The 14377-nt window shown below is 56.7% G+C and overlaps 1 long non-coding RNA gene across 4 annotated transcripts in view; it reads left to right on the forward strand.

Moving 5' to 3' along the window:
- Nucleotides 1-14377, forward strand: part of LOC137215053 (uncharacterized) — a 262346-nt gene that overhangs the window by 47705 nt on the left and 200264 nt on the right. The window lies entirely within an intron of this gene.

Consider the following 14377-nt stretch of genomic DNA (forward strand, 5'->3'; position numbering starts at 1 on the left):
GCGGCAAGTCCTTAGTTAAGAAGAGTGTCGGGGCCTCACTTAGGAGCAGCGTCAGGATGTTAGTTAGGGAGAGTCAGGACATTAGAATTTCAGATTCTGAGGTAGAGACAGCCTTAGGGCCTTAGTTAGGGACAGCGTCAGAGACTTACCTAGGGACATATTCAGGGCCTTAGTTATGGACAGGATCAGGGTGATACAGAGGAACACCTAAGGGTATTAGGGCCATCTTCAGGGCTTCAATTAGCGATAACATCAGGGTATTAGTTAGGGAAAGAGTCAGGCCATTATTATAGATAGTGTCAGTGCCTTACGTAGAGAGAGCATCAGGGCCTTAGTTAAGGACAGCGTCAGAGACATACTTAGGGACATATTCAGGGCCTTAGTTATGGACAGGATCAGGGCGTTATTGAGAGATACATGAGGCTATTAGGGACAGCATCAGTGTGTTAGGGAAAGAGTCAGCTGTTATTATAGACAGTGACAGTGCCTCAGGTAGAGACATCATCACAGCCTTAGTTAGGAAGAGGGTCAGGGCCTTGGTGAGGGACAGGGTCAGGCCAACAGTGAGGGACATCTAAGTCTATTAGGGACATCGTCGGGGCCTTAGATAGGGTCAGCATCAGGGCCGTAGTTAGGACCAGTGTTAGGGCGTTATCTAGGGACAAAATTAGGATGTTAGTTAAGGAAAAAGTCAGGACATTAGTTACAGACAGTGTCAGCTTCTCAGGTAGAGACTTCAAGGTCTAAGTGAGAGTATCAGCATCTCAGGTAGGAGCTGCATCAGGCCATTACTTACAGACAGTGTCAAGGCCTTAATTATAGAGAGTGTCAGGGCCTCAGAGAAAAACATGGGGGGCTTAGTGAGAGATACTTCAGGCTGTTCGTTAGGGACATCATCAGGGCGTTAGTTATGGATAGGGTCAGGGTATTAGTGAAAGACAGCTCAGGCAATTAGGCACCCCATCAGGGCCTTGGGTAGGGGCAGCGTCAGGGAGTAGTTGGGGAAAGAGTGAGGCCGTTAGGTAAAGACCGACTCAGGGCCTTAGTTAGAGACAGTGTCAGGTTCTTTGTTAGGGACACTGTCATGGCCTCAGTTAAAGATAACTTGAGGGTCTTAGTTCGAGATAGTGTCAGGGCCTTAGTTATGGACATCTTTAGGGCCTCAGTTAGAGGTAATTTGAAGGCCTTAGTAAGAGACATGTTGGGTCATTAGGGACATCGTCTGGACCTTCGTGCCGTCTTCAGTACATCATTTATGGGCCGCATCAGGGCATTAATGAGGGACAGCTCAAGTTATTAGGGACTGTGTCAGGGTCTTAGTTAGGGAATGTTTCAGGACCTTTGTTAGGGAAAGAGTGAGGCCAGTAGTTAAAGAGAGACTCAGGGCCTTAGTCAGAGACAGCCTCAGTCCTTAATTAGGGAGAGTGTCAGGGCCTCAGTTAAAGATAAGTTGAGGACCTTTGTTAAGGACAGCCTCCAGGCCTCAGTTAGAGACAGGTTCACGGGCTCGGGACTAAATTCAGGGTCTTAGTTAGGGACAGCATCAGGGATTTAGTTAGCATAAGAGACTCGACATTAGCTAAAGACAAGGTTAGGTTAAGGTCTAGGAATAGCGTCAGGAAATGACGTAGGGATAGTGTCAAAACCATAGCTACTTAGAGCATCAGTGCCTAATTTAGAACCAGTGTCAGGGCTTCAGGTAGGGACAGCGTCAGAGCCTGACTTAGGGAGAGAGCGACAGGGACTGAGTGAGGCGTAGAGTCAGTGCCTTAGCTGGGGACAGTGTCAGGGCATGACTTAGGAGCAGCATAAGGGCCTTGGTAGGAACAGCCTAAGGGGTTTGTTAAAGACATTCTCAGGGCCTCTGTGAGAGACAGCCTCACAGCCTCACGTAGGGACAGCGTCAAGGCTTACTTTGGGACAGTTTCAGGACCTTAATAAAACATGGGCCAGGATATAATAAGCTCAGGATACTGTCAGGACTTTAATATTGATGGCAGCAGGGCCTTAGTTAGGGACAGTGTCAAGGCCTTAGATAGGACTGCCATCTGGGTCTCTGTTAGGTACCGTGTCAGGGCCTGTGTTAGCAGAGTGTTAGGGCCATAGTTACGGACAGTATCAGGGCCGGATTTAGGATGAGCATCTAGGCCTTAGTTAGGGACAGTGTCACGGCCTTGGGACTAAATTCACGGCCTGAGGTATTCACAGCATCAGGGCTTCAGTTAGCATAAGAGGCAGAACAGTTGCTACGGACAGGCTTAGGGTAAAGTTTAGGGATCGTGTCAGGAAATGACCTAGGGATACTGTCAAAACCTTAGTCACTGAGAGTATCAGGGCTTTAATTAGAACCAGTGTCAGGGCTTCAGGTAAGGAGAGCGTGAGAGCCTGACTTACAGCCACAGGGACTGAATGAGGCCTAGCGTCACACCCTTAGCTGGGGACACTGTCAGGGCACGATGTAGGAGCTGCGTCAGGGCCTTTGTTGGGTCAGCAACAGGGTCTTAGTTAAAGACATGATCACGGCCTGAGATGGTCACAGCTTCAAGGCCTGAGTTAGGGATAGCTTCAGGGCCTAAGTTAGGCACAGCCTCAGTCCTTCTCTTAGGGACAGAGACAGGGCTTTCTTAGGGATAGTGACAGGACCTTGGTTAGAAATGGGTCCGATTCTGAACTCAGGATAGTGTCCGAATTTTAGTTATTGCCGGCAGCAGGACGTATATTAGGGACAGTTTCCGGGCCATAGTTAGAAACAGTGGCAGGGTCCTAGTTAGGACAAGTCTGGGCCCTAGTTACGGAGAGCATTAGGGCTGCTGTGAGGATAAGAGGCAGGAAATAAGCTCGGGAGAGAGTCAGGTTCCAGGCCAGGGACAGTGTCAGGAAATGAGCTAGGGATAGCGTGAAGACTTTAGTTGTTGAGAGCATCAGGGCCTTAGTTAGGACCAGTGTCAGGGCCTTAATCAGGACCAGTGTCAGGGCTTGATGTAGGGATAGCATAAGAGCCTAACTAAGGTATGGCAACAGGGCCTAAGTGAGGCCTATCTTTAGGGGCCTGAGTGAGGGGCAGTGTCAGCGTGACTTAGGAGTAGTATAATGGCCTCTGTAGTACCAGCATTAGGGTCTTCATTAAAAACTTCTCAGGGCCTCTGATAGGTACAGCCTCAGGGCCTCACTTAGGGACAGCGTCAGGGCTACTTTAGAACAATTTCAAGACCTTGGTAAGACATGGTTCAGGATATTAGCTCGGGATAATGTCAGGACTTTAGACATTCATGGCAGCAGGGCCTTAGTCACAGACAGTGTCAGAGCCTGCGTTAGGACTAGCATCTGGGCCTCTGTTAGGTACCGTATCAGGACCTGAGTTAGGAATAGTGTTAGGGCTTTAGTGAGGGACAGTTCTGGACCGCATTTAGGAAGAGCATCTAGGACTCAGTTAGCGACAGTTCCACGGCCTTGGGACAAAATTCAGGGCCTGAGTTAGGCACATCATAACGGCATCAGTTAGCATAAGACGAAAGAATGTTGCCCTAACTGCTGGGCTCCCCAACATTTCCTGATGTCTGCCGAGTGGTGCGATGACACCCCTGCCAGGTTCCCATCCCCATGGGGATGTGGGCCTTCTGCTCTGAGGTCTCAACGGCTGGCTTGCTCACACTTTCATGGTGTGGGGCCCTCTGGTGTGATTTCACTCCTGCCTGGATCCCATAGCCTCGGTGCTCCGGGCCGCCTACTGGAGGTTCCAACTGCTGGATTCCTCACCTTTTTATTCCGTGGGCCGTCTGTTTTTAGGCTCCACCTGCCTGCCTCACTCCCAGCCCCTTGGTGATGTGGGTCCTCTGGTTTGAGGCCACATGTGCTGGGTTCCTCATCTTTCGATGATGTGGATGTGGCCCCATTGGTACAAGTACACCACTGCCAGGTTCCCATCCCCATGGGGATGTGGGCCTTCTGCTCTGAGGTCCAAACTTGTGGATTCCTCACAGTTTCATTGTGTGGGACCCTCTGGTTTGAGTCCACTGTGGCCTGGATCCCATAGCTTCGGTGCTCCAGACCGCCTGCTGTGGGATTCCAACTGCTGGATTCCTCACCTTTTTTATTCCATGGGCCCTCTGTTTTGAGGCTCCTCCTGCCTACCTCGCTCCCAGCCCCTTGGTGATGTCGGTCCTCTGGTTTGAGGCCACATGTGCTGAGTTGCTCACCTTTAGATAATGTGGATGTGGCCACACTGGTGTCAGGACACTGCTGCCTGGTTCGCATCCCCATGGTGCTGTGCGCCCTCCGGTGAGCGTCTGATCCTGCCTGGGCTCCTCGCTGTTCTGTGAGGTGGGCCCTCTGCTGTGAGGTCACTCCTACAAGGCTGGCACTCGTTGCCTTGGTGACGTGGGCCCTCTGGTCGCAGCGGGAGCGTGCTGGGAGCCTCCTTCCCTCTGTGAGAGGGCCCTTCTGACGTCAGGCCCTAACTGCTGGGCTCCCCCACATTTCCTGATGTGCGCCCAGTGGTTCGAGGACACCCCTGCCAGGTTCCCATCCCCATGGGGATCTGGGCCGTCTGCTCTGAGGTCCCAACGGCTGGCTTGTTCACACTTTCATGGTGTGGGGCCCTCTGATGTGAGTTCACTGTGGCCTGGATCCCATAGCCTCGGTGCTCCGGGCCGCCTGCTGTGGGGTTCCAACTACTGGATTCCTCAGTTTTTTATTCCATGGGGCCTCGGTTCTGAGGCTCCTCCTGCCTGCCTCAGTCCCAGTCCCTTTGTGGTGTGGGTCTTCTGGTTTGAGGACACATGTGCTGGGTTCCTAAACTTTCGATGATGTGGTTGTAGCCTCACTGGTGTGAGGACACTCCTGCCAGGTTCCCATCCCCATGGGGATGTGGGCCTTCTGCTCTGAGGTCTCAACGGCTGGCTTGCTCACACTTTCATGGTGTGGGACCCTCTGGTGTGAGTTCACTCCTGCCTTGATCCCATAGTCTCGGTGCTCCGGGCCGCCTGCTGGAGGTTACAACTGCTGGATTCCTCACCTTTTTATTCCGTGGGCCCTCTGTTGTTAGGCTTCACCTGCCTGCCTCACTCCAGCGCCTTGGTGATGTGGGTCCTCTGGATTGTGGCCACATGTTCTAGGTTCCTCATCTTTCGATGATGTGTATCTGGCCCCATTGGTGTGAGGAAACTCCTGCCTCGGTGATGAGGGCCCTCTGGTGTCAGGCCCTAAGTGCTGGGCTCCCCCAACGTTTCCTGATGTGCGCCCAGTGGTTCGAGGACACCCCTGCCAGGTTCCCATCCCCATGGGGATGTGGGTCTTCTGCTCTGAGGTCACAACGGCTGGCTTGCTCACAGTTGCATGGTGTGGGCCCTCTTGTGTGAGTTCACTCCGGCATTGATCCCATAGCCTCGTGGCCCTGGGCCGCCCGTTGGGAGGGCCCGGCTCCTGGATTCCTCACATTTTTTACTCTGTGGGCCCTCTGTTGTGAGGCTACTCCTGCCTGCCTCAGTCCCAGCCCGTTGGTGATGTGGGTTCTCTGGTTTGAGGCCACGTGTGCTGGGTGCCTCACCTTTCGATGATGTGGCCCCACTGGTGTGAGGACACTCCTGCCTGGTCCCCATCCCCTTCGTGATGTGGGCCCTCTGGTGAGAGTCTGATCCTGGCTGGGTTCCTCAGACTTCTGTGAGGTGGGCCCTCTGATGTGAGGTCACTCCTGCCTGGCTCGCACACGTCGCCTTGGCGACGTGGGCCCTCGGGTGGCAGCTGGAGCCCGCCGGGCGCCTCCTCCCCTGGTTGATGAGGTCCCTATGGCGTAAGACCCTAACTGCTGGGCTCCCCCCGTTTTCTGATGTGCAGCCAGTGATGCCAGGACACTCCTGCCAGGTTCCCATCCTGCTGGGGATGTGGGCCTTCTGCTCTGAGGTCCCAACGGCTGGGTTGCTCACAGTTCCATGGTGTGGGCTCTCTGATGTAAGTTCACTCCGACCAGGATCCCATGGCCTCTGTGTTCCTGGCAGCCTGATGGGAGGTTCCAACTGCTGGATTCCACACCTTTTTTATTCTATGGGCCCTCTGTGGTGAGGCTACTCCTGCCTGCCTCACTCCCAGCCCCTTGGTGATGTGGGTCCTCTGGGTTGAGGCCACATGTGCTGGGTTTCTTCCATTTCGATGATGTGGCCCAACTAGTGCGAGGACACGCCTGCCAGGTTCCCATCCCCTTGGTCATGTGGGCCCTCTGTTGAGAGTCTGATCCTGGCTGGGTCCCTCACCCTTCTGTAAGTTGGGCCCTCTGCTGGGAGGTCATTCCTGCCTGCTTGGCACACGTCACCTTGGCGACGTGGGCCATCTGTTAGCAGTTGGAGCCTGCTGGGAGCCTCTTACCCTCGGAGATGAGGGCCCACTGTCGTCAAGTCCTAACTGATGGGTCCCCACAGTTTCTGATGTGCGCCCAGTGGTGCGAGGAAACTCCTGCCAGCTTCTCATCCCCTTGGGGACGTGGGCCTTCTGCTCTGAGGTCCCGAGGTCTGGGTTGCTCAGTTCCATGATGTGGGCACTCTGGTGTGAGTTCACTGCGGCCTGAATGCCGTAGCCTCGGCGCTCTGGGCCACCTGCTGGGAGGTGCCAACTGCTAGATTCCTCCCCTTTTTTATTGTGTGTGCCCTGAGTTGTGAGTTTTCTCCAGCATGCCTCACTCAGAGCCCCTTGGTGATGTGGGTCCTCAGGTTTGAGTCCCCGTGTGCTGGGTTCCTCACCTTTCGATAGTGTGGCCCCACTGGTGTGAGGACACTCCCCTCTGGTTCCCATCCCCTTGGTGATGTGGGCCCTCTGGTGGGAGTCTGATGCTGGCTGGGTTCCTCACCTTTTGTGAGGTGGGCCCTCTGCTGTGAGGTCACTCCTGCCTGGCTGGCACGCTTCGCCTTGGCGACGTGGGACCTCTGATGGCAGTTGGAACCTGCTGGGGGCCTCCTCCCCTCGGTGATGAGGGCCCTCTCGCGTCAGGCCCTAACTGCTGGTCTCTCCACATTTCTTGAATGTGCCCCCAGTGGTTCGAGGACAGTCCTGCCAGGTTCCCATTCCCATGGGGATGTGGGCCGTCTGGTTTGAGGTCCCAACGGCTGAGTTACTCACAGTTTCATGATGTGGGCATTCTGGTGTGAGTTTACTCCGGTCTGGATCCCATAGACTCGGTTCCCTGGGCCGCCTGCTAGGAGGTTCAATCTGCTGGTTTCCTCACCTTTTTAAATCTGTGTTCCCTCTGCTGTGAGTCTAGTCTTGCCTGCCACACTCCCAGCCCCTCGGTGATGTGGGTCCTCTGGTTTGAGGCCATATGTGTTGGGTTCCTCACCTTTCGACGATGTGGCCCCGCTGGTTTGAGAACACTCCTGCCTGCTTCCCATCCCCTTGGTAATGTGGGCCTTTTCGGGGAGCGTCTGATCCTGCCTGGGTCCCTCAACGTTCTGTGAGGTGGGACCTCGGCTGTGAGGTCACTCCTGCCGGGCTGCCACTCGTCGCCTGGGCGACGTGGGCCCTCTGGTCGCAGCGGGAGCCTGCTGGGAGCCTCCTCCCCTGGGTGATCAGGGCCCTCTGGCGTCAGGCCCTAAGTCCTGGGGTCCCCATATTTTATGCTGTGCGCCCAGCGATGCGAGGACACTCCTGCCTGCTTCCCATCCCCATGGGGATGTGGGCCTTCTGCTCTGAGGTCCCAACGGCTGGCTTGCTCACAGTTCCATGGTGTGGGCCCTCTTGTGTGAGTTCACTCCGTCATTGATCCCATAGCCCCGTGGCCCTGGGCCGCCCGTTGGGAGGGCCCGGCTCCTGGATTCCTCACATTTTTTACTCTGTGGGCCCTCTGTTGTGAGGCTACTCCTGCCTGCCTCAGTCCCAGCCCGTTGGTGATGTGGGTTCTCTGGTTTGAGGCCACGTGTGCTGTGTCCTCACCTTTCGATGATGTGGCCCCACTGGTGTGAGGACACTCCTGCCTGGTCCCCATCCCCTTCGTGATGTGGGCCCTCTGGTGAGAGTCTGATCCTGGCTGGGTTCCTCAGACTTCTGTGAGGTGGGCCCTCTGCTCTGAGGTCACTCCTGCCTGGCTGGCACGCTTCGCCTTGGCGACGTGGGACCTCTGATGGCAGTTGGAACCTGCTGGGGGCCTCCTCCCCTCGGTGATGAGGGCCCTCTCGCGTCAGGCCCTAACTGCTGGTCTCTCCACATTTCTTGAATGTGCCCCAGTGGTTCGAGGACAGTCCTGCCAGGTTCCCGTTCCCATGGTGATGTGGGCCGTCTGGTCTGAGGTCCCAACGGCTGAGTTACTCACAGTTTCATGATGTGGACCCTCTGGTGTGAGTTCGCTCCGGTCTGTATCCCATAGACTCGGTTCCCTGGGCCGCCTGCTAGGAGGTTCGATCTGCTGGATTCCTCACCTTTTTAAATCTGTGGTCCCTCTGTTGTGAGTCTACTCCTGCCTGCCACACTCCCAGCCCCTTGGTGATGCGGGTCCTCTGGTTTGACGCCACGTGTGCTGGGTTCCTCACCTTTCGATGATGTGGCCCCACTGGTGTGAGTACACTCCTGCCTGGTTCCCATACCCTTGTTGATGTGGGTCCTCTGGTGAGAACGTAATCCTGGCTGGGTTCCTTAACCTTCTGCGTGGTTGGCCCTGTGCTGTGAGGTCACTCCTGCCTGGCTGGCACACTTCGTCTTGGCGACGAGGGCCCTCTGGTGACAGTGAGGGCCTGCTGGGCGCCTCCTCCCCTGGGTGATGCGGGCCCTCTGGCGTCATGCCCTAACTGCTGTCCTCCCCACATTTTCCGTTGTGTGCCTAGTGGTGCGAGGACACTCCTGCCAGGTTCCCATCCCCATTGGGATGTGGGCCTTCGGCTCTGACGTCCCATCTGCTGGGTTGCTCAGAGTTTCACGATGTGGGCCCTCTGGTGTGAGTTCATTCCGGCCTGGACCCCATAGCCTCCGTGCTCTGGGCCGCGTGCTGGGAGGTGCCAACTGATGGATTCCTCAACTTTTTTATTCTGTGGGCCCTCTGTTGTGAGGCTCCTCCTGCCTTCCTCACTCCAAGCCCCTTCGTGATGTGGGTTCTCTGATTAGAGTCCACGTTACTGGGTTTCGCATCTTTCGTTGATGTGGCCACACTGGTGTGAGGACACTCCTGCCGGGTTCCCATCCCCTTGGTGATGAGGGCCCTCTGGCGAGAGTCTTATCCTGGCTGGGTTCCTCACCCCTCTGTGAGGTAGGCCCTCTTCTGTGAGGTCACTCCTGCCTGGCTGGAACACGTCCCCTTGGCGACGTGGGCCCTCTGTTGGCAGTTGGAGCCTGCTGGGTGCCTCCTCCCCTCGGTGATGAGGGGCCTCTTGCTTCAGGACCTAACTGCTGTGCTCCCCACGTTTTCTGATGTGCGCCCAGTGGTGCGAGTACACTCCTGCCAGGTTTCCGTACCCATGGGGACGTGGGCCTTCTGCTCTGAGGTCTGAGCTGCTGGGTTGCTCACAGTTTCATGATGTGAGCTCTCTTGTGTGAGTTCACTCCGGCCTGGGCCCAATAGCCTCGGTGCTCTGGGTCACTTGCTGGGAGCTTCCAACTGCTGGATTCCTCACCTTACTTATTCTGTGGGCCCTCTCTTGTGAGGCTACTCCTGGCTGCTTCACTGCCAGCCCCATTGTGATTTGGGTCCTCAGGTTTGTCGCCACATGTGCTGGGTTCCTCACCTTTCGATGATGTGGCCCCACTGGTGTGAGGACACTCCTGTCTGGTTCCCATCCCCTTGTTGACGTGGGCCCTCTGGTGAGAGTCTGATCCTGTCTGGGTTCCTCATCCTTCTGTGACGTGGGCCCTCTGCTGTGAGGTCACTCCTGCTAGGCACATGTCGCCTTTGCGACGTGAGTCCTCTGGTGTCAGTTGGAGCCTGCTGGGAGCCTCCTCCCCTCGATGATGAGGACCCATCTGGCGTCAGGCCCTAAGTGCTGGGCTCCTCACGTTTTCTGATGCACACCCAGTGGTGCGAGGACACTTCTGCTCGGTTCCCATCCCCGTGGGGATGTGGGCCTTCTGCTCTGAGGTCCCAACGTCTGGGTTGCTTACAGTTTCATGATGTGGGCCCTCTGGTGTGAGTTCACTCTGGCCTGGATCCCATAGCCTCGGTACTCTGGGCTGCCTGCTTGGAAGTTCCAACTGCTGGATTCGTCATCTTTTTTTTTTCTGTGGTCCCTCTCTTGTGAGGTTACTCTGCGTGCCACACTCCCAGCCCCTTGGTGATGTGGGCCCTCTGGTTTGTGGCAAGATGTGCTGGGTTCCTCACCTTTCGATGATGTGGCCCCACTGGTGTGAGGACACTCCTGTCTGGTTCCCATCCCCTTGTTGACGTGGGCACTCTGGTGAGAGTCTGACCGTGGCTGGAATCCTCACCCTTTTGTGAGGTGGGCCCTCTTCTGTGAGGTCACTCCTGCCTAGCTGGCACACGTCTCCTTGGCGACGTGGGCCCTCTGGTGGCAGTTGGATCCTGCTTGGCGCCTCCTCCCCTGGGTGATGAGGGCCTTCTGTCGTCAGGCCCTAACTGCTGGGTTCCCCAAGTTTTCTGATGGGCACCCAGTGTTGCGAGGATACTCCTGCCAGGGTCTCACCCCCATTGGGATGTGGGTCTTCTGCTCTGAGGTCCCAACGGCTGGGTTGATGATCACAGTTTCATGATGTGAGCCCACTGGTTTGAGTTCACTCTGGCCGGGATCCCATAGTCTTGCTGCTCTGTGCCATGTGCTGGGAGGTTCCAACTGCTGGATTCCTTATCTTTTTTATTCTATGGGCCTCTCTTGTGAGGTTCCTCCTGCCTGCCTCAGTCTCAGCCACTTGGTGATGTGGGTCCTCTGGTTTGAGGCCACATGTGCTGGGTTCCTCACCTTACGCTGGTGTGGCCCCAGTGGAGTGAGTACACTCCTGCCTGGTTCCGAACCTCGTGGTAATGTGGGCCCTCTGGTGAGAGTCTGATCCTGGTTGGGTTCCTCACCCTTCTGTGAGGTGGGCCCTCTTCTGTGAGGTCCCTCCTGCCTAGCTGGCACACGTCTCCTTGGCGAAGTGGGCCCGCTCCTGGCATTTGGTGCCTGCTGGGACCTCCTCCCCTTGGTGATTAGCGCCCTCTGGCGGCAGGCAATAATTTCTGGGCTCCCCACATTATCGGATGTGCGCCCAGTGGTGCGAGGACACTCCTGCCATGTTCCGATCCCCATGGGGATGTGGGCCTTCTGCTCTGAGGTCCCTTGTGCTGGGTTGCTCACAGTTTCATGATGTGGGCCCTCTGTTGTGAGTTCACTCCGGCCTGCATCCCATATCCTCGGTGCTCTGGGCCGCCTGCTGGGAGTTTCCAACTGCTGGATTCCTCACCATTTTTATTGCATGGGCCCTCTGTTTTGAGGCTACTCTTGCCTGCCTCACTCCCAGCCGCTTGGTGATGTGGTTCCTCTGGTTTGAGTCCACATGTGCTGGTGATGTGGTTCCTCTGGTTTGAGTCCACATGTGCTAGTTTCCTCACCTTGAGATGGTGTGGCCCCACTGGTGTGAAGAAACTCCTGCCTGGTTCCCGTCCCCTTGGTGTTTTGGGCCCTCTGGTGAGAGTCTGTGGCTGGATGGGTTCCTCACCCTTCTGTGAGGTGGGCCCTCTGATGTGAGGTCACTCCTGCCTGGCTCGCGTACATCGCCTGAGCGACGTGGGCCCTCTGGTGGCAGTTGGAGTCGGCTGGTAGCCTTCTCCCAGCGGTGATGAGGGCCCTCTGGCGTCAGGCCCTAAATTCTGGGCTCCCCACATTATCTGATTTGCGCCAAGTGGAGAGAGGACACTCCTGCCAGGTTCCCATCCCTTTGGGGCTGTGGGCCTTATGCTCTGAGGTTCCAACGGCTGGGTTGCTCACAGTTCCATGATGTGGGCCCTCTGGTGTGAGTTCACTCAGGCCTGGATCCCATAGCCTCCGTGCTCTGTGTCGCCTGCATCGGGGTTCCAACTGATGGATTCCTCACATTTTTTATTCTATGGGCCCTCTGTTGTGATGCTACTTCTGCCTGCATCACTCCCATCCCCTTGGTGATGTGGGCCCTCTGGTGAGAGTCTGACCGTGGCTGGGATCCTCACCCTTCTGTGAGGTGGGCCCTCTTCTGTGACGTCACTCCTGCCTAGCTGGCACACGTCTCCTTGGCGACGTGGGCCCTCTGGGGGCAGTTGGAGCCTGCTGGGCGCCTCCTACCCTGGGTGATGAGGGCCCTCTGGAGTCAGGCCCTAACTGCTGGGTTACCCAATTTTCTGATGGGCACCCAGTGTTGCGAGGATACTCCTGCCAGGGTCCCACCCCCATTGGGATGTGGGTGTTCTGCTCTGAGGTCCCAACGGCTAGGTTGCTCACAGTTTCATGATGTGAGCCCACTGGTGTGAGTTCACTCCGGCCTGGATCCCATAGCCTTGCTGCTCTGGGCCATGTGCTGGGAGGTTCCAACTGCTCGATTCCTTATCTTTTTTATTCTATGGGCCTCTCTTGTGAGGAAACTCCTGACTGCCTCACTCTCAGCCACTTGGTGATGTGGGTTCTCTGGTTTGAGGCCACATGTGCTGGGTTCCTCACCTTACGCTGGTGTGGCCCCACTGGAGTGAGGACACTCCTGCCTGGTTCCGAACCTCGTGGTAATGGGGGCCCTCTGGTGAGAGTCTGATCCTGGCTGGGTTCCTCACCCTTCTGTGAGGTGGGCCCTCTTCTGTGACGTCACTCCTGCCTAGCTGGCACACATCTCCTTGGCGACGTGGGCCCTCTCGTGGCAGTTGGTGCCTGCTGGGAGCCTCCTCCCCTTGGTGATTAGTGCCCTCTGGCATCAGGCAATAATTTCTGAGCTCCCCACACTTTCTGATGTGCGCCCAGTGGTGTGGGGACACTCCTCCCTGGTTCCGATCCCCATGGGGATGTGGGCCTTCTGCTCTGAGGTCCCATGTGCTGGGTTGCTCACAGTTTCATGATGTGGGCCCTCTGGTGTGAGTTCATTCCGGCCTGCATCCCATAGCCTCTGTGCTCTGGGCCGCCTGCTGGGAGTTTCCAACTGCTGGATTCCTCACCATTTTATTGTGTGGGCCCTCTGTTTTGAGGCTACTCCTGACTGCCTCACTCCCAGCCCCTTGTTGGTGTGGTCCTCTGGTTTGAGGCCACATGTGCTGGGTTCCTCACCTTTCGATGATGTGGCCCCGCTGGTGTGAGGCCACTCCTATCTGGTTCCCATCCCCTTGGTGAGGTGGGCCCTCTGTTGAGAGTCTGATCCTTGCTGGGTTCCTCACCCTTCTGTGAGGTGAGCCCTGTGCTTTGAGGTCACTCCTGCCGAGTGGCTCATGTCGCCTTGGCGACATGGGCCCTCTGGGGTCAGTTGGAGCCTGCTGGGAGCCTCCTCCCCTCGGTGATGAGGGCCCTGTGTCGTCAGGCCCTAACTGCTGGGCTCCCCACATTTTCGGATGTGCGCCCAGTGGTTCGAGGACACTCCGGGCAGGTTCCCATCCCCAAGGGGATGTGGGCCTTCTGCTCTGAGATCCCAGTTGTTGCGTAGCTCACAGTTTCATGAAATGAAACCTGTGGTGTGACATCACTCAGACCAGGATCCCATAGATTTGGTGCTGTGGGCCACATGCTGGGAGATTCCAAATGCTGGAGTCCTCACCTTTTTTATTCTATGGGCCCTCTGGTGTGAGGCTACTCCTGCGTGCCTCACTCCCAGCCCCTTGGTGATGTGGGTCCTCTGGTTTGAGGCCATATGTGCTGGGTTCCTCACCTTTCGACGATGTGGCCCCGCTGGTTTGAGAACACTCCTGCCTGCTTCTCATCCCCTTGGTAATGTGGGCCTTTTCGGTGAGCGTCTGATCCTGCCTGGGTGTCTCAACGTTCTGTGAGGTGGGCCCTCGGCTGTGAGGTCACTCCTGCCTGGCTGGCACTCGTTGCCTTGGCGACGTGGGCCCTCTGGTCACAGTTGGAGCCTGCTGGGAGCCTCCTCCCCTGGGTGATCAGGGCCCTCTGGCGTCAGGCCCTAAGTCCTGGGCTCCCCATATTTTCTGCTGTGCGCCCAGTGGTGCGAGGACACTCCTGCCAGGTTCCCATCCTCATGGGGATGTGGGCCTTCTGCTCTGAGGTCCCAAGGGCTGGCTTGCTCACAGTTCCATGGTGTGGGCCCTCTTGTGTGAGTTCACTCCGGCATTGATCCCATAGCCTCGTGGCCCTGGGCCGCCCGTTGGGAGGGCCCGGCTCCTGGATTCCTCACATTTTTTACTCTGTGGGCCCTCTGTTGTGAGGCTACTCCTGCCTGCCTCAGTCCCAGCCCGTTGGTCATGTGGGTTCTCTGGTTTGAGGCCACGGGTGCTGGGTGCCTCACCTTTCGATGATGTGGC

This window comes from Pseudorca crassidens, chromosome 20 (assembly GCF_039906515.1).
Source record: "Pseudorca crassidens isolate mPseCra1 chromosome 20, mPseCra1.hap1, whole genome shotgun sequence".
NCBI classification, from domain to species: Eukaryota; Metazoa; Chordata; class Mammalia; order Artiodactyla; family Delphinidae; genus Pseudorca; species Pseudorca crassidens.